This window comes from Trachurus trachurus, assembly GCF_905171665.1.
Source record: "Trachurus trachurus genome assembly, chromosome: 4".
Lineage (NCBI taxonomy): Eukaryota > Metazoa > Chordata > Actinopteri > Carangiformes > Carangidae > Trachurus > Trachurus trachurus.
The window spans coordinates 29727301-29748206 of record NC_139898.1 but is presented as its reverse complement, the minus strand read 5'-3'; the positions used below and the strand labels follow the sequence as shown (position 1 = coordinate 29748206).

The following is a 20906-nucleotide window of genomic DNA, read 5'->3' as shown; positions in this document are numbered from 1 at the left end:
TGACCTTGCACGGTGCTTAAGAGGAAGAGGACGGGAGGAAGGAGGAGGCGGGGGAGGCGGGGGAGGTGGGGGAGGAGGAGGGGGAGGGGACACGGGGGAGTAGAGAGCAGTTTAATTTTTCAATAGCACTGTCAAGGACACACATCGGTCGGCCCCGGCTCCACTCACCTGAGAGAATGTGTTCGGAGACCAGCGTGCGTGTCCTCGTCCTCACACATCTGCACGTCGTCGTCTGCTGCTGCTCGTCTGGTCACCTGCTGCAGCAGCGGTGAAGGGAGGCGTTCGAGGGCGGCGTGGAAATTCAACGTTTTTCTTAGAAAGGCTGCGAAAAGAAAGAACAACAGAACGTTTGACTTATTCATCCAGATATCTGAGTTGGTTGGTACACAGAGGAAAGGAAATGAAATGAAAGGACACACACACAGACATGCATGAACACACACACACACACACACACACACTGCTCCTGCTCCTCCCTGGGCAGCTGTTAGCGGTGTTTCACATGTGTGGAGGAGAAGCTCCCAGCAGAGACGACTGGGAGAGGAGTCGAGGGGTCTGCCACTTACAGCAGAGATCACAGCAGTGAAAAATTTATGTGTGTGTGTGTGTGGTGCAGGGAGGGGTGTGTGTGTGTGTGTGTGTATGGAGGAGGGGGGCGGAGGAGGGAGAGGGGGGGCAGTAGAGGAGCACTTAAGTCAATACATGTTGAATGAGTGAGGTACATGTGTAACTGTAATGCAACAACAGTCATGTACATGTTTGTGTGTTTATTCTGATGGGAGAACAAAAAACACTCATCCATCCATCCATCCACCAGTCTATTCATCCATCCATCCATCCATCCATCTATCCCTCCATATGTGGTTCATCATTCACTCGATCCACCAGTCTATTCATCCATCTATCAATCCATCTGTCCACGTACTTATCAATACACCAGTGTACTGTTACATTAGTTTATTCATTCTTTTGTCAACTCATCTATCTATCTATCTATCTATCTATCTATCTATCTATCTATCTATCTATCTATCTATCTATCTATCTATCTATCTATCTATCCGAACATCTGTTATCTGATATCCACCATCAATTTCCAACATGAAAATCAGCATTGATCACTTATCTCTAATCATTTATCACTGATCGACTTGATTGATTTGATTCTCTCCACACTTGTGTTTCAGTCCCAACCTGTTCAGTGCAACACGTTTGTTTTGTCTTGTTTGTCTGAAACAATAACTTCCTGGTTTTGTTTGTTTGTCTGACACGAGGGAAGAAAGAAAAAAAATGTAAAACAAGTTTTTGGTGGAGGGAAAGTGAACGCAACGTTTCCCCACATGCAACGGCCCCCGTCAGATTAGATTAGGATTAGACTGAAGCAAACAGGATGTCATTCTGTGTTAATCTCCCCTAAACTCAGTTTAGCTCTACCACAGCTGACAGCTGAGGCCCATTTGGTCTGAGAGAGACGGCCGGTCGCTGCTGCCATTATCAGCCTCGCCTCTCCACACACACACACACACACACACACACACACACACACACACACACACACACACACACACACACACACACACACACACACACACACACACACACACACACACACACACACACACACACACACACAGAGAGAGAGAGAGTGAGAGTTTACAGAGTTGTGAAGGCCTGGAAGGAGCGTGTGGAAGCTGGCAGCCACCTGAGAGAGTTGATCCACACAACCGCCTCCGTCAGCAACTTCCTCAGAGCTTTTTAGCCACTTTCCTCCTCTAATTCAGCTCCTCGTCACGGCGCCGGTTCACCGTGTTCCGCTCCAGACGCCGCATTTTGGTTTTCTTTTTCTTTTTTTTTTGACGTCCCCGAGGTCTGAGGAGCAAACGCCACGCATGAGTCTCTCCAGGTGAGTGGAGGAGGTGGAGGAGGGAGGGGGCGACCTGATTCCTATACCAATCCTCCTCTCCATCTCTTCATCCTCTCTCCTTCTCCATCCTTCCATCTTCCATCTTCCCTCTCCCACGTCTGGTCCATCATCGGCACCGCGAGAAGCCGCCCGTCCAATGACAGCGAGGGTCCCGGTGACTGACAGCTCCCTCATCAGGACGGACGTGTTCAGTCTATTGAAATCTACTTATTATTAATTATTCACTCTCACACACACACACACACCTCTCTCTCTCTCTCAGTCCTTCAGGGGTGAAGCAGGTGGAGGTTGACAGAGTCGCTCACTCACCCTACAGCAGCCTGCACACAAACAAACACACACACACACACACTTACATGCACCGACTGTAAACAAAACCTACAAAACACACACACACTACATGTAAAAGTCACACAGCAGCACTGTTACCAGTTTGCATCATTGAAGATGCAGCATCATCGTCTTTTTATTACTGATGATGCATTACAGTAAAATATTTCCACTATCTTGATGTTGAAGCTTTTTTGAGCTGATTTTTTATTTTCATTTCTATTGATTTTTTTTTTTAGTTTTTTGGGTTTTTATTTTAGTCAGCACTATAATGTTTCCTATAGATTATACTGTACACCCCAGACTGTTTTATCAGGCTGTGTTGAAGTCATCATCAGTTTCTTTTTTTGTGTGTTTGTTTTCTCTTTTTTTTAATCTGGTTGTTTTGACCTCAAGTTCAGTTCATGTCCACAAGAGTTAAATGAAGCACAGCTCAGTGTCCAGCTCCCTAGTTTCTCCTGCACCTCTACTGCCAGGAGGTTTCTGCACTTTAATCTGGAGGGGTAGTAAAACTGGTGAGAGATTTTTTAAATTTTTTTATTTATTCAACTATTTTAATTTACTTTTTTATATAAATTGAGTGGAAACAATGAAAATGTTTGACAGTGCAGTGACAACAAAGCATGACACATGCACATTGACTTACCAGTATGTATAAATGTGTATAAAGGTAGATGTTTGTGTTAAAGCTCCATACAGTATAAAGGTAGATGTTTGTGTTAAAGCTCCATACAGTATAAAGGTAGATGTCCATGTGTAGTGTGATTATAAAGCAGCTCTAGGTTCTATATTATTAACACTGTGAAAGTATCAAAGTTCAGTTCACAGAGAAATGCACACAGCCTGTATTCAGAAACTATTCAGAGCCTTAAAACCAGCCGTCAGGACTTCCTGTCACTTTGTGATGTCACAACTAAGCAGTCGCCCAAAGCCCCGTCCCCTCACCTGGACTTAACTGGTTTCCCTTAATGTTTTATTCTGAAATCTGCTCTATTGTTAATTGGATCAGTCAGAAAACAATCAGCCAATCATTTCATTTCATCACCTTGGTTTGACATCTAATTGTCTTTTCTTCTTCGTCTTCTGCAGAGCTTTAATGAGACCAAAACATACGGTGCATGGAAACACATGCCAGTCACCATTTTTTTCTTGGTTCTGGTTCAAACTTCTTTTGCATCAGGATCAAGCTCGCCGTGTGCGAAACATCACGTTCAACATCACCTAAGAATGAAAAGCAAAATAAAGGAGGAGCTGTGAGGAGCTTGTGAAGTGTTTTTTCTCTTCTTTATAAAGACAGTTTGACTTTAGCGGCGCTGCCCCGTGAGATAAGGCTCGGGCGCCGAGCCTCCTTCTCCTCCCCATTACATCCCAAACAGCCTAATAAAAGGATTTCCAGCTCAGTGTAGAATGGAGGACATCTCCCGCTCCTCCTCGTGCCTCTGTCCGACACTTCTTGTTTTCCCGAGCCGAGTTTTAAAAACGTCTCCTCCTCCCTTCCTTCATTTCCTCCCTCTTAGCTTCCTATTAACCCTTCCAAACCCGCCCCCAGTCCGCCCCAAATCCGGGGCTCAGGAGGAGACAGGCCCGAAATGAATGAAGGGCGGCCGAGGAGGGTCAGCTGAAAGGCATGATGGGACTTATCATGGAGCACATATGGGAATTGTGGGGGATTTGAGCGGGAGCGTAGCGGACACAGGAGTGGATCAGCCTGTGACATCATTAACCACGGGGAGCTTCCATCCGCTTGGATTTCTGGGATTTCTGTAAGCCAGACAGTGACGGGTTGGGAGAGGCCGATTGGTCGGGGGTGAGGGGGCGAGGGGGGAAGTGGTTCCCCGAGATTGACGGAGCGGAGCGTGTGATTGGCTGGAAAGCTGATATTGTGATTGAAATTGACCTTATATATATATAAAAAAGAAAAAGAAATGAAAGTTGAAGATAGAAATAGAGAGAAGAGAGTCAGGGTTTTTATTTCTGTCCTCTGGTCCGTTCCTGCTGTTTTTTGCTCCGTGGCAATAAAATATGAATAAAAATATCCTAAAACACACACATACACACATGCACACACACACACACACACACATATATACACTGTGCACCCCAGGCAGAGTTTGGAAGTGTCAGTGGATAAGTTTGTCTCTGTCAGCAGCTCCGGCTGCTTGATGGTCGGACTTTGTCGAGGTGTTGTTTTTTCTCCCTTCGTTAGACTCGGCGTTAATTACTAATCTCACGGTCCAGCGCAGGACACTTGTGCTAACGTTAACTCTCTCTCACTAATGAGGGGGAAACCAGACAAACAGAGGGGATTTACTGCACAACACATGCGCACTATGTCACTGTCACACGCAAGTAAACGGACAAACAAACACACTCAGGAATAAGTGGGGGGAGAAACGGAAAAAAAGAGGAAACGTAAGCTTCAAGAGAGACCGGAGAGGACGAGATGAGAAAATACGAGATGAGCTCGCAAAACGTGCAAAGATTCACGCGTGTGCAAAAAGTGAAATCAGATTTTTGTCTTTTATTCACTTTTAATTTGACTTTTGTGTCTGTTTTCATTAAACCTTTGGTAACACTTTACAATACACTATTAAGCATTAGTTAAGCTTTAAATACTGAATTCATCATTTATAACACACGTTAAAATGTTTTACTCATCATTGATAAGCACTAACTGTGTTTATAAACTACATACTGAGTGTTCATGCGTTATAAATGAAGAATTCTGTATTTCTTAAGGCTTAACTAATGCTTAATAGTGTGTACTTATTATAAAGTGTTACCAAACCTTTTTGTAATTCTGCGACTTTGCGCTTCAGATATTTATTGAGAACGTGCACAGGCTCAACTGCTCTTACAATCAGAGAGAAACAGGATATATGTACATGTTCCTACTGTGCATACAGTGTACACACAACTCAGCATGCAAAAATGCTAAACCAGCAAAATGTCTTCCCTGTGCCAGATGCTATCAGGGCTCCACAACCCCCCATCCTACTCTCTCTCTCTCTCTCACACACACACACACACACACACAGAGATATATGTATCTGCAAGATGATTTTACTTTTATACATTAAAGAGCCTATACCACACTCCCCGACCTTTAACCCCCAACGTGAAGCTGATTCTGATACTGACGCTGAAACCAACAGAAAAGACGACATGTCCTCAGTCTCTAAAACAGACTCTTCACTTCACACAAATGTCCTTACATCTCAAAAAGTATTGGGTTAAAATAGTCACATTAGCACCTTCAGAGTCTCATGCTGCAACTCACCAGAGTCACATCCAGCAGAGAAACTTTCTCACATTTAGTTAAGGGGAGACACTGCAGGTGAATAGGGTAACATTTTTAACTAACAGATATCACCATGAAACTTCCCAAGTTTATCACTTACATTAAGACAAATATTTTTTGTATTACAAGTTTGATGTTTAAATATGTAAATGAGGAAATATCTAATGAAATATGCGCTAATTTGCATACATTTCCAGAACCGAAATCTGAACAATGGATAAAGCCCCTTTCAAAATTCTTGTTTTATTCTGTTGACATATTAGAGTCAGAAGTTTTTACAGAGGGGATTTTGGATATCTCTCTTTATTACTCTGTAAATGAGAAAATACTGTCACCAGCCCCACAAAAAAATCATATTTCGCCATGTTTTTAGCAATAAAATGTTGTATAAATCAGGCTTTGAATGATATATCAACAATCCCCTCTGTACAAACCTTCAGAATATAGACAGGAATCAAGCTAACCAAGATGTTTTGATGCCTAAATAACACATTACAACTGAGAACTGAATGATTTTATTTTTTTAAAGGGAATATTAAACTCGTCCTGTACCTGTGAAACTTACACCATTGATCCACATTTATAACTTCATCCATATTCAAACCTTTACACCACCTCCCTCCACTCCTGCTCTCAGTTTTCTAAAACACCAAAACATGCACTGAACTTTACAAATGTTTGAAAATGTTGGAAATCTCCACACAGACATGTCCTCACTTTCTAAAAATGTTCTCATTCATCTTATTCTAGGAAAAAGACGCCGAGTCCCACAAACAAACTCTCCTCACCGTCCAGTTTCTACAACTTTTCAAACATTTCTTCACTTTAAAAAGACGTTTCCTCTGTAAAGGCCTCACGCTCAAGGTCCTGAACTCCAACTGGTCCTCGCAAAGAGAGACATACAACACACAAACACACACACACACAGACACACACACACACACACCTTCACCACTGTGGCTTGAGGGACACCACAATTAATGACCCTTCTGATGACTACATCAGTGCTGCGTCCTCTGAGAGTGTACATCATGACCAGAGGTGAGCTGTGTGTGTGTTTGTGTGTGCATATGTGTGTGTGTATGTGTGTGTGTGTGTGCAGAAGAGCTGAGGGAGGCACATCTGGGCCCAGGTGATGTCACACAACGTTGTCGGTGGCTGCACGTGTGTTTGCTCACACTTTTATGCGAATATGCGTGTTTGTATGTTTCATCCATACTGTACTCGCTACTCGCTCGTTTTCCCAGCGCCAGGTGACGGCCATGCAGCCGGGTGTGTGTATCGACGGGGCCAACGAGTGTGTGTTTCTGCTGAGGTGTGTGTGTGTGGACGTACAGTACAGTACAGTACAGTATACGTGTGTGTGTGTGTGTATCGGAGGCAGACGCAGCATTTTAAAGCTCAGGCTTCAGCACAAAGGGAGCGAACCATCAGCGCTTTAGCTGCAGAGTCCAGCTCTGATTGGAACTGGGAGGGGGTGAGGAAGAGGGTGGGGGGGTTGAGGTGTGTCAGAACCCCCCCCCCCCCCCCCCCCCATCCCGCCCAGGAGCACCCACCCCCCTCCTCCCCCTCCTCCCCCCTGTGGCCCTGCAGCCTGGCAGGGTGATGAAGCGGAGGCTGTCAGTAAGGAAACAGGCCACGCAGAGAGTTCAAACAAACTGCTGTTAGAGACACAAACTAACAAGCCTCGGGCCAAGGCCTCTCCTTCTTCTTCTTCTTCATCTCTCTCCTGCTCTCTGTTCTTCTTCTGTGGTCTTCAGCGTCGGCTTTTTAGTTGCTCAAAGACTTCCCTTTTATCATGCACGTCACCGATTCCACCCTCTTCAGCACTTTGTGCGTTTGATTACACCTGTTTATGTGCTGGTGATGTTGTTTGCTCAGCCACTCTGCATGCTTCTCTGTGTGTGTGTATGTGTGTGTGTGTTCATGTCGTTGGTGTGTGTGCACTTGTGTTCTCTTAAACCAACCTGCTGACACAAGGTCTGTCCGGTTTAGATAGCGAGCGAGTGAGTGAGTGAACGAGCTCTGAGGGCAGCGCTGAACTTGAAACTCTCTCTCCTCACCGCGGCTTTCCAAGTTTACTCTGACATTAAGCGCTCGACGTTTACGCCCCTCGCTCAGCCTCTTCATGTACACATCGCCCTGCGTGTGTGTTTTAGCTGCAGGCTGCGGCTCACGGTGCACTTCAGGGCCCGATCTGGATATCTGCAAACACACACACACACAGAGAGGAAAGGCCGCTGCCGAGAGTTCCTGCTTTAAGAAACATGATGTTGAAAACAGAACTTGGTGTCATCTACCTGCTTCAGTGAGGTACGTGTTCATAAGACTGACATACCACTGTCATAACCATGACATGACAGCTGTCGTTAAGTGTCATTCGGTAAGTTATGTCACTTTTGATGCAAAGTTGACATTATTTGAGATGTCCTTGTTATGACAACTTGACATAAAGACAATGAAAACCCTTCATAGCAGACCTAATTGCCAAACTATAAAAAATTATGTCAAGTTCACATAACAAGGACATCTCAAATAATGTCAAATTTGCATGAAAAGTGACATAACTTACCGAATGACACTTAACGACAGCTGTCATAAGTATTCATTGATGTTTATGTGTTACTGGTGTTACTGGTCACTCTCACCTGGGTCGTAGTGGTGCCGGTTCTCCAGTGCTATGATATAATCCATCCAGCTGTGAACAAAATACCGTACTGTTCCCTCATACTTCCTCACCTACAGTAACATATTGTGTTGAGGTATGGGGAAACATATATAAAACAATTACCAATCCAATCTTCATACTGCAAAACAAAGCCATTAGAATTATACACCATAAGGATTAATTTACCTTGCACCAACCAATCTGCTCTTCATCAGTACAGATAAATACATTGAAATTTGAAGACCTGGTCAATTTAAACACTGCTGTAATAACTTATATGGCATTAAACAACCTACTTCCACCCTGCATATAAGAGTAGTTCTCAACTAGAGAGTCCCAGTACGTTTGTTTTGTTTATGTAATCTTTCCTTCCTGTAAATAGGGTAGGCATAAATAAGCTTTGCTTCTGCCGACGCCTTTTCGCCCATATTGAACATGAAATACTGATTTGTTTGTGCAAATGTTTTATGTTTTGTTGAATGGACGAATAAATTACTTACTATGTCTGCCATCTCCTGTGTCTGATGTGGTGGTCCTGTCTCCACCACAGATGTCCAGTTTGACCGTGAATCCACCTCCAGATGTTCTCTGAAGACTCCATCTCTCTGACTGAGACATAAACTCCCAGTTGTCCCCTGCAGTGAGTCCCGTCCTGTCCCGCATGTTGTCCTGCGTCCTGTGACCTTAGATGCTGCCCATGATTAGTTTTTATGAGGCCTAATGAGTGCTTATGCATTCTCTGACCAGCTCTGATTAATATTGATGACACCGGGGGGGATTGCTGACACGCGCCTTTTTCTAGAAAGACTTGATTATGACCCGCGCATGTTAACACACGAGTCGGCTCGACGAAGAGAGGGGGACGAGAGGGGGACGAGAGGGGGTGAGAGTTGAGCATCACAACACGGCGTAACATATCGGTGTGTGGATGTTCAGCTGCAGCAGGAGAGAAACTGAAGCTGTGAAAGAGAAGTGGAAAATGTTATTCTTATTTTCTCTTTTCATTGAAATTCAACCAAAGCCCGTCATCAAAAAAGCTAAATACATTTTAGTTTTGCCATTTCATCGTTTCACTATTAGGCACATCGGTGCATAATCTCCATATTACTTGCACTTCCTCTATTTTTCTCATCTCTTCCTGTTGTGGACACTTTGAAATTCAAACTTGAGGAACTGGGAATCAAACCACCAACCTTCCAGATGTTGGACACCCGGCTTCACCTCCACAACTTCCTCATAGAAAGACATTTCTCCATGCTGCTGTGTCCACAAAAAATTTTAAACAACCACACAATCATCTTGTGCAGCAAATCAGTGTCATGTGAGTTGATTGTTTGATTATTACACATGATCCAGATCTTCACCACAGCCATTTTCAGTGTTCAGGCTGCAGCTCAGGAGATGTTTGTGATGCTGTTGTTGTTGCAAAGCAGATCTGCACCCAGTGACAGGTTTTATACTCATCAGCCTACAACTGGTGAATCAGATTAGTGATGTTGTGCACTTAAAGGTAGAGAAGGAGATCTTTTTCAGGAGCTTTTTTTTACTGTATTGCTTTAAATCCTCTTTTCAACCAATTCGTTCAATGTTTTTTTCACAAAAATTAAAAATGTCAGTCGCCTATGGAACGGACAGTCCTGTGAAAACACCATACAATCATTCTGAACGGCCCAAACAAATGAATTGGATCATGATGCGTCTATCAAACTGCCATCTGCCCCTCTCCCCCTCTTTGAGCACCAATCACGCTGACGCCAGAGCTAAATTTGCTCAATTCAGCGAGACTGTTGCAGTAACGTTATGGCAAAAAAGAACAAGCATCGCGTGTTCCCGTGCTCTGGAGGCTTCAGAGAGACGTCTGAAGGAAGTGACTTGGACTTTTGAACTGTGTATTTTCTAACTGTAGCCTGCTCGAACCGTTTTTTTTTTCCCCAGGATCTCCTACTCTACCTTTAAAAAGGAGCTATGCAGGATTTTTAGCTTAGCTATGCTACATTTTTTTACCTTAATTAAACAGCTTCAGAGTAATTGTGATGGTTAAATCAATGAATTGGTAGAATAGAGGCTCTCTGTCTTCCACCTAGTGCCTCTTGGCTGAAAACCAACCTTGTAGGATCAGAGCCTCCGACCCGGTGTCCCAGCTCTCGTCTCGGCGGCACCGCAACACAAACGCTCCCCCGTAACCTGTTATCTCTGACAGATAACAGCCAAGGCTACGCAAATATACAAATCGTGAGGCATAAATGATAAGTAACGTTCTCTACTGCTCCATGGATTCCCTTTCTCGCCGACTTCGTTGAAAACAAATGCACATGGCCGGGAGGAGGGTTAGCAAAACACTGGAAAAGCACTCGGACTTGCATAGTTCCCCTTTAACCAGGTAAAAAAAAACTGATTTAGAAATATTTTATAATCTCACACGGGAAATTGTTTTGTAACAGTTCCAAACAAATACGATGTCAATAGTAATATCAAAATGTGGCTGAGACTCAAAGCTGCTGTGTCACCTTAGTGTTTCCTCAGCTGCTGATTCATAGAACAAAAAAGAAACAAGAGAGTTGCAAGTTTCATTTTCAGAAAACTGATTTTAGCTTCTTTCATGTCCATGTGACACTAAAAAACAAAAAGTCTCAAGTTTAAACCAGAAGAAACTTTATAGGGTTGAATCTTAAGAAATACATGAGTGTGTTTGGTGAGAAGCAGAAAATGATCTCATCTCACTCAGGTGAGTTCAGCTGTCAATCATCACGCAGCACCTGGATTTAGCCCCGCCTTCAATAATTTAAGTAAATGGATGGTAGAAGTGGACGGTCCTCCATTAGAGCCACCTGTCCGTCGCAGACCTGTCACACTGCAGGATGACGGTTCACTCACAGCATCGAGCAGCGCCACACACACACACACACACACACACGCGCTGTACAGTATGTATTAATCAGTAGGTGTGCGGAGAGTGAAGGTAACAGCTTTCACCGTTGAGACGAAACTTTCTCTAAACGTTTCAAACACAATGAAAGTCGCGCGTTGCGTTCGGTCGCGGCAGCAGCTGCAGCCGCTGTTTGTGACTCACTTTAAATCAAAACCGAGGCCGAAGCGAAGGGAAACTGTGGGAGATCAGGAGACAGAGAAAAGTATAAAGGTGGAATGACAGGTGCGGAAAAGGGAGGACTGAATAATTCAGTGAGTGGTCTGGCAAGATTTCATCTCTCTGTTGATCGCTCTCGTCACCCTTCCTGCCCCTGCTGCTTTTATAACTTCCCTCTTCAGCCTCCAGTGTTAAATCTTGCACCTGATTTTCTTTTGGTACAATGGTTTCAGTCACAGTTCAGTCAGCTGATTGATATCTAAATGTGTAATTAGTCTAATTCCTGCAAGACCTCAAACTTGGTTGTGTCTTTTCAACAAACAGGGTCACTGCAACTGTGCACATTGAAGACATTTCTCATGTGTTTTATTTTAAGTGGTGATCCATAAGAAGATACATTTGTGGTTTTAATTTACTGTAAGGGCTAGTTTCCTCGCTCAGATTCTCTCTAAAGTTTTTCAGCCAATCAGAAGAGAGAAGGCTCTGAGCTTCTCTTCTCTGACTGATTAGATAAAAAATAAAACAGATTTCAGGTGAAACACTAAAAGAAACCGAATCCTCCAAAGGATTGGATGGTGGTGGAACAAGGTGAGGGGGCGGGGCTTTGGGTAACAGCTTTGTTGTGACATCACAAAGTGACAGGAAGTCCTGATGGCTGGTTTTTAAAGGCTCATTTTCTGAATACAGGCTGTGTGCATTTCTCTGTGGACTGAGGCTTTGATACTTTCACAGTATTAATATAGAACCTAGAGCTGCTTTATAATCACACTACACATGGACATCTACCTTTATACTGTATGGAGCTTTAACACAAACATCTACCTTTATACTGTATGGAGCTTTAACACAAACATCTACCTTTATACTGTATGGAGCTTTAACACAAACATCTACCTTTATACTGTATGGAGATTTAATACAAACATCTACCTTTATACTGTATGGAGCTTTAACACAAACATCTACCTTTATACTGTATGGAGCTTTAACACAAACATCTACCTTTATACTGTATGGAGCTTTAACACAAACATCTACCTTACTGTATATGGTGCTTTCAGGTGCCATTTTTATTTATTTCTTTTTACCTCTGCCTTGGTTGCATATTCAAAGAAGCTTGATTGGCCACAGTCATGGTGACAGTTGGGAAGCCTGTGAGGGATCAGCTCCTTGTTTTTCCAGTAGTGACTCTTGAACTGGAAGGAAATAACTGACAATTAGTATTCACAAACATTCAGATTTCACTTCACAGATGATAACACAAATATAAAACAGAAATATTTTTCACTGAAAGCGGAAGAAAAGTTATGATTTACAAAACACACCAATATTTTGAACCGGCTCAGTTCGACTTACTTCTAGTTTTTCTCTTCCTCTCCATCCTCTGCTTCGTCTCTCCTCTCATCATGTCTTCCTCCTGTGTTTAGTCCCTGCTGACTGTGCATTTCTTCATCAGTGAGTTGATACTCACTTTACACGACTCACACACACACACACACACACACACATACACATATATTAGTCTCTGCGGACAGTGTTCACAGTCACAGCACAATAAGCATCATGGGAAATAAACCTCCTCCTAATTGGGGAGAGGAAGAGAGAAAGAGGAGCAGATGTCTAAACCTCTGCTGTGTAAATGTGAAGTTATGAGAAACGTGGAGTTGGAGGGAAAAATAAAGTAAAAAGAGAAGAAGAGACGGGGCGGAGCCTGAGGGAGGAAGTGACGATCGCCGACTAGAACCTGTGTGAAACATTAACCGAAATGAAACCTCATTTACGCTCTAAAAAGCAGGAAAAAATATATCGCCAGCCATTCGTTTTCTGAGAGCAGCAGAACAGACGGCCTATGTCCTATGTCCGAGTCAACGTCAGGGTCAGCATGTGATGTAGGCCTACGTGTCATTGCATTGGGCCAGTTTGATTGACACAAGTGATGGATCATGGCGACTGTCAAGAAAAGGGAGGTGGACGCAGAATGTCGCGTATTCCAGAAAAAATGGACAAATTACTTTTACTTTGTTGAAGTGAAAGGCAAGCCAGTGTGCCTGGTTTGTGGTGAGGCACTGGCAGCTCTAAACAACTCGACGAGTTGAGAGGACAAATGCGTTTGGATAAAATTAATGCTCTTCGTCGGAGTTTGGGTGCTCAACAAGTAGCCTTCTCACGACCGCAGACTGACAGAGAGAATATTACGCGTGTAAGTTTTGTGGTGAGTGAATTAATAGCCACAAAGCTGAAACCTCACGCTGAAGGAGAGTTCGTGAAAAACAGTTCCAGCCATCACATTAGGTGAGTCTAGAAATGCAGCAATCATGAGGCTTATAACAGCATAACTTTTTTCGTCTTTTTTGTTTTGTTTTTTACATCCCTAGTTACGTGTTCATAATAGTATGGCCCTCGGAGCACTTTATAAAAATTGAAATGGCCCTTGATATGAAAAAGGTTCCCCACCCCTGTCCTAGACATATAACCAAGTCCAGTTGCGATCGATTTAAATTTCCTTGAGATATTGATGTAGATCCAGATCATCAGAAGGCCAAATCTCATTGGCTGCGTCCTTCAAAAAGAGGCGGAGCCTGAGCTGAGAGTGACACAGCTGGGGAAGTGAAACTGAACGTGGTAACTGTCAGATAAAATGTGTTCTGATACTGAAACATGAGTTAATGATGATTTATTAATTAAAAAACACTGTGGATACAAGCTGTAATTATTAATGCGCATGCAGTGTGTTTGTGTGTTGTCTTCATGTGTGTGTGTATGTGTATGTGTGCGTGTGTGTGTGTGTGTGTGTGTGTGTGTGAGGGGTGTCACTCTGCCTGGCTGGAGTGAGAACTATCTCCTTGGTAACTCAGCACCTTTCCCCTCTCTCTCCCTCTCCTGAAGTTGACCTCCCACTGAGTACACCGACACCCTTGTCACATCACATCCACCCCATCCAAACACACACACACACACACACACATCCAAACACACACACATACACACAGCCGCTGCATGCTTCATGAATATTTAATCAGAGCTGGTCTTATGACATGCAGTATCAGACCAGTGCAGAAACATCCCATCTGAGCCCCACAGAGACTGATTATTAACCCAGCAGAGTGTGAGAGGGACACACCCACACTAACACACATACACACACACACACACACACATCATATATGTATATGTTTAACTTATCTCTCCACACATGAAGTGTTGTCAAAGAGCTTCAGGATGAGAAGGCTTTATGATGTTTTGTTCAAATTTTGGCCTAAACCTGCACCAGACCTTCATCTTTTTTGTCTCGTCACCGCTGACACTTCAACATCTGGACACATCTGTGAACGCATGAAGCAGAGAAACATTTCATAATTGGTAGAAATAAGAGATCTACATGTCGAGTGTCATTATTCTGTCATCTGTGTGTCATCAGACCCAGACGACAGACAGACGGAGGCTCACACCGACTTTTCACTTTTTGTGTTCGTCCTCGGATACAGTTTGTAATTTGTTTGGAAATTGAGAAGAAACTGTTTAACTTTAAAATTCTGATGTTTTTAGTTTTTTAAAGACAAATATCACATCACCCATGAGGCTGGACCACATGGAGCGAATCAGATCAATTAGCTTATTAAAAACATATATCGTTTTCAGTTTGTCATCAAAATTGATCCAAAAATGATGCAAAGACTTAAAGCAGAAGTGAGTGATATATTTGTGTTAATATAAGTCTTAAATAGTTATATCTTCCGACAGCAATCACTTACATAGAGTGTTTGGACTGAAACACGGGTCTCTCAGTCACTCTGCTCTGCTCTGAGCCGAAGAGAAAACATTTATCGTATCCTACAGTTTTTATCCAATGAGGAGAGAGAACGGCATGCAGGGCTGTGTGTGCAGCCAAGGAACGCCGTGAATGTGGTGACGTAGCGACGAGGACTGTTATGGTGCGTTCAAGGAAACTCGTATTTTTCCGACCGTGAAGTGGTACCAGTTCGATCTGGTACGAGTTCACCGGTCGGAAGTTACGAGTGGCCGTTATAGTGACTTTCACCGGTAAAACAGGTCGGAAAAACACGAGTGGGTTGCCTGGAACGCTACAAAGTCGTAAGTTGTGACTTGAAGCTGTAATTTACGATTTCAAAAGCCTGCCTGGAACGCAGCATTAGCGAAAACGACCGGATCACTCACTTCTGCTTTAATTAAAACGGCTTTAAATGTTTTATCAATTAATTGTAATCATCTGTTTCAGCTCAATGTTAATGCAGCACACATCAGAATTCATTAAGATTAATATTCCCCTATGGGTAAATATCAAAATATTATAGAATATGGTGAAACGTTATAGGGTGCAAAGTGAATTTTAACATCTATACTTTCAAAATGTCTTCACGACAAGCTCAGATACACAAAGTAGATTTGCAAATTAAACTGTCTAAAGCTGACAAGACCAATTTTATTTTCTTATGTTCTGCACTTACATTATTCAAAATGTCAGAAGAGAAAATAGTTCAACTTCAATCACGACAATGTTTCATTTGGAAACATGACATAATATCCTCTACGTGCATGTGTTGGTTTTGTTGCTGTTGTGCCAGAAGCTCAAAATGAACTTGATTCCAGTTATCAGAGAAACAATCTGAACACAGGTGACCATCAGCATCAGCCCCTCCCCCACTTCTTGTGTCATCTGGAAAACATTTACCTTAAATATTAAACTTCTATTTTCTTGGTTTTTTTAATCACCTACGTCTGTTTGTACAAGGAAACATCTGCAGGTAGTTCAGCTCCAGGTGAAAAGGTGAATCTGAAGACAACAACTCCCATGATCCTTTTCTTCTTCCCAACAACATCACGTTGCTGTGAATCAAGATGTTCGATCAGTGTTTTACTGTTTGTTTCCTACAGTCAGTCCTTCTCTTTGTCCTTCATTCTCTGACCACAGACCTTTAAGCTCCGCCCCTTTATTCATCCATTCATTTCCCAAAGCTGTCACTCACTCACTCACTCATAGTTTTCCTTACATAACTGTGGAAGTCCGGTGGTCTGACAGGATGTGGAAGATGAATCTGTCTCATCAGGACCAGGGTGAGCTCCCACTCCGGGGGGGATTCCCGCCTCGCTCCCGTCCTGACAGGTTTGATGAATCTCCCCTTCCTCTCTTCCTCTCTCTCTTTCTCTTCTCTGGACGCAAATCCTGAGGTTTTTTTCAACCACAAACGCACCACTGCTCGGTCTTTGGGTGGGAGGGAGGGGGGGGTGAGGAGGAGACGCACCGTGGGAAACGTTTCCCCACACTAATGAGAGACGTGACATTTCAACCTCGACGACTTCAGCCTCGGCTCAACCTGACAGCCGGCTGCAGATGTGACTGGTCGTCCTTCTGCTCGCTGGACAAAGTCAAACGTGGTGGTTCCAGTGGTGGATCCAGTAGGAACATCAGATAGGGGAAGTAACCAGGGAATGGTTGTAACAGCATCACACTTTCACCAGTATGGGATAACATTAGAGTTATGTAATCAATATTATGTGTACCCACTCACTCCCTGACATTGCATGTGAATTTGCATGGCTGTGTCAATAAGTGTGTTGGTTTTACAGCCAAAAAACTTTTTTTTTTAGGTCAGAAACTAATCTTTTGGACCAAGAAACTAAATTTTGACTAATATCGATACCGTTGAAGTTTGAATTTGGTAACTTGTATAAGATGAAAGAGCAGGTTCTTAGGTCAAATATGAGTCATTTCATCGATGTTTATTTCAAACCACCATCCTGGTACAGCTGGTCAAACAATTTGTTGTTTTATTAAGGAAACTGGAAGCTGCTTCTGACCTCCTGTTGAAGGTTTCCATTCATACATGTTCATTATTCATCGGTATTATCAGAATATGTTCTTAAAGACGGCTTTCTAATGTTAGGATCCACACCACTGACACTGCTCTTCATTAAGCCATCAGTAATGAGTTCTTTTTGTTCATACTGAACCATAGGAAGAGGCTTTAGTGTTGGAACATACACAATAAACTTACATAGATGCATGTTTTTTTGGTTTGGTCTCAGTTTTTAGTTTTTAATCTCACTGTTACAATTTACCCCAGTGTAACCCTTATTACGATGTTATAACAGAGCACAGGTAAGTAATAGTCAATGCTAAGAGATGGACCAGTAATAGAAGACTATAAGCTAGTGAGAGCCCTTGTTGTTGTGTAATCAAAAGACACAGGCAATGGTTTGAGTTTTTTGTGTGGCCACTTGTTATTATTAACCAATAACACAATGAAAATACAACAGTTTTGAATGAAAAATAACAAACTAAAATAATAAAGCCGGCAAAATAAAACCCTTTGTGTCCCAAAGTTACCGTTGGGTCCCTTTTTTTCTTCGGATCAGTGTATCAGTGTATGTTTGTTCTGTCCTACCACACAGTCCGTGAGGAAGGGGGAATGAAGGAATCCTTCACCACTCTCTCTCTCTGGAAACTTCACACGAAACCAGCTGGAGCTCTCCACTGGACGGTGGGATGTGGCTGGGACGTCATCTAATGATGACACAGGGGGAAAAAAAACCTGACCTACAAAGAGGTCAAAGGAGATCCAAATAGCATGTTGATTATCACTAATCAATAATACTACTTCACTTTAACTGGATTAAATCATGCTCTCAAAAGGTTCAGTTGTACAACAAAAATCTTCAGTTCAAATATTAATCTACAGTTGTGAAACTATAAATACATTCAAAGTGCATTTTATAATTAAGTACTGTTACTGTAACTACATTAATAACTGTTTAAAGATCTGAAACAGTCTTAGTTACATTAGACTAATGTAACTAAGACTGAAACTCATGGTAATTTAGAGGCACTAAGGCCTACTGTGCTTATAAGTCTCCCCTTGCACCGGTAACAGTGAGAAACTGCACCAAACATTCACCTCTGCATTCACCGCAAGCACACACACACATCAATAGTCTCACCATCATCTTATTTTTTCAACATATGAAGCGAACAACAGTTTAGAAAAATATTCTGAAGTAAAAAACAAGAAAACGATCATTTGCATATGATACCAAATGAGCTAAGTGGCTATACACAAGTCAATGGGCCATTAGCATCACAACACACAGTCTATGGTTGCTATAGCACCGTTAGCACTTTTTTTCATGGCTATTTGCGCAGATTAACGCGACTTTTAACTGCTTTACACACAACCAAACAGGTTACACATGAATATAAGATGCATTTCAGGTTAACCGAACAGGTTAAAGGGGTATTTTCACTCACCGAGTGATGAAGCTAGGAGCACTAGTCTGTTTCAGCATTTACCCTCGCCAGGTCGGCGGAAATCATCCGGTCTCACGGAGCTCTACAAAGTTTAAATGTTAACAGTATACCGGTCAACCAGTGCTTAACATCATCAAGAATTAATTACTACAACTGGATGGCAACAGGTTTACTCTCGGTTTGGATCAGATAGCACATGAGGCAGCAGCATGGGTGTATTATATTAACGGGCAGCAGAGGTAAACATGACCGCAAACCCGGAAGAGAAGACCGGAAGTGACCCTACGGGGTTGACGACCTGAGCTCACAGGGGTTCACTGATTGGCTCGTTCTACGTAACCCTCTGCAGCAACTCTTTTTTCTCCTTTTCTCCATTTTAACCACTTTTAACCCAGTTTTTAATAGTTGGTGGTGCATATAAATCAATTTCAATGGATTATCAACTTATTTAAAAATAAAGTGAACTATTTATGAATCATCTATTTATTTCAAAATAACATGAATTCTTTTTTAGAATTTTTTAATGACTTTTTTCAATAAATTGTTTCTTTCACAATAAAAGGAATTATTTTAAAGGGACAACGAGGAGTTTTGGAAAAGCAAAGCGTTTTCACACTACATTTATGAGCCTCCGCGCGCACCGTAAAATTCTTTGACCGGCGCAAGACAGGCTCATGTTTTCATTCATCAAGAATTAAAGTCAGAGGTTCGAAGACGATCAGATACTGTCGTAGTTCGGACCATAGACGGCGATTCAGCGGCGTTATTCTCATGACTCGCCACGAAACCGAAAGTAAAGAAACGCTGGTCGGCTCGACCAGCATTTCCGCCACCACTAATAATAACAAAATAACGATAGAGACAAAACGATATATTTATCGAAAATGGGCCCATTAACAAGTGTGGGTAGCGTAGATTCATCCACATTAACGTGAGACTTTTAAATAACCAAATAGAAACTCCTCGTTGTCCCTTTAAAGGAATAGTTTCAACAAAATAATGTCACTTTATAGCCTGGGCTACACCAGGTTGTGTTACAACCTACCATGGTAGTGGGGTAAGTTGTAACAGTGGCACTCCTTGCATTTGACATCAAATAGTGAATTATGTGATGTAGTTTGAGAATTAAGGCACTGCTATCTGTAGAGGACAAATGAAGGAACTCTATGTCAAAATTTAGGAGCCCTACCATGAATGAACACGCTTCAAGTTATGGGAGCTGAGACAAAAAGTGTAACACCCATCCCCGGTCTCCCCTACTGTGGTGAAATCACATTTAGTTTGATTAAAAGTCTGCAAGGATGAGCAGTAAAATTCACCAACAAGTCCCCGTAGAGTCAGAAAGCACAGCAAGAAGAAGCAAGGATGAGAACGAACTAAAGTTTTGTTGCTGCTTTTCCTTATCTATTGATTTTTATTTTTAAAAATCCTGATTGTTTTTACTGATTTTTTCATCAGCAACGTCTCTGTAGGATTATGAACGCTGCTACATTATTCATGGCTTTTTGCACAGTTGAACAACACTGCAGATCGAGCGCCACACACACCAAACTCCCATCACAGCCGGCGTCAAAACGATAACGGCTAAACAGCCTGAACCACAACAGCACATGAGAAGTGACAGCATAAAAAAAAAAGAAAAAAAAGAAAAAGTTTTATAAATGATGAGAGAGTCCGAGTGCCAGACACCTGGATAATCAGTGCAAAGTGGGATGTGGATGTTGGACCCGAAAGTTGTAAAATATTGATGGATGCAGCTTCGCCAGTGTCGATGTTGGAAAGGTGTGAAGGAGGGAAATAGCTTAAATACTCAAACAGCAGCAGTAATGAATCTGGATTTGGGGACAGAACGGAGCTGGATCGTCACCAGAGGTCAGAACAACAACGGTGTGCGACGTTGGCAGCAGGGAGCTGAAACTTTGTAGGTTTTGCGTGGACGTTTGATGCCAACGTGCCATCGTCTGGGTTCACAAGGTCACGGCTGTTAAGGGAACTACTGAGAAAATGGATTTAATTACTTCCCAGTCCAGTTTTGGCTCCAACCAAGAACCGATGGTGTTCAAGTAAATGGAAAAGAAAAAAGGGGAATATCTGCACACTGGATTAAAGCTCCCATTTATTGGACAATTGCAACGTTTCGGACAATTGCATATCTATTTTTCTTTTATAAAGAAGCATTGTCCAATAAATGGGAGCTTTAATTGCAACGTTTCGACCAAACGTGGTCTTCCTCAGGCAACTTGCCTGAGAAAGACCACTCCGCCCACACCAGTAGCCTACATCTTCCCCAGAATGAGGGAATAAATTAGCTCCATAAAATGCTTCTTTATAAAA

General features: G+C 42.6%; 1 protein-coding gene across 1 annotated transcript in view; it reads right to left on the bottom strand.

The window, feature by feature from the left end:
* Positions 1 to 14172: 14172 nt before the first annotated feature.
* The window catches only part of LOC310984522 (PH domain leucine-rich repeat protein phosphatase 1-like), a 146197-nt gene continuing 139463 nt past the window's right edge, over positions 14173 to 20906 (bottom strand). The window contains exon 18 of the transcript XR_014595315.1: positions 14173 to 14188. The gene's annotated coding sequence lies outside the window, so the exon portion shown is untranslated. The remainder of the gene's footprint in view (positions 14189 to 20906) is intronic.